Raw genomic sequence first — 205 nt, 5'->3', positions numbered from 1 at the left:
GTATTCACCTGAGAGTCAGACAGAAAGTGAGAAATCACCCCCCAGGGGGAATGGCCATACCGCAACCCTTTTTCCTCCATTCTCCTCTAGGGATCCTGGGCATGCACACACCATGCCTAGCGTAAGTTTAAGCCACCAGGTCCAGGACTTCAACCACGGTCGACTACATGGGAGTCCAGCAACACAGCCAGCCATTACACCAACT

The sequence above is a fragment of the Tupaia chinensis genome, unplaced genomic scaffold (genome assembly GCF_000334495.1).
Source record: "Tupaia chinensis unplaced genomic scaffold, TupChi_1.0 Scaffold000078_1, whole genome shotgun sequence".
In the NCBI taxonomy this organism is placed as follows: domain Eukaryota; kingdom Metazoa; phylum Chordata; class Mammalia; order Scandentia; family Tupaiidae; genus Tupaia; species Tupaia belangeri.
This window is presented reverse-complemented; position numbering follows the sequence as displayed.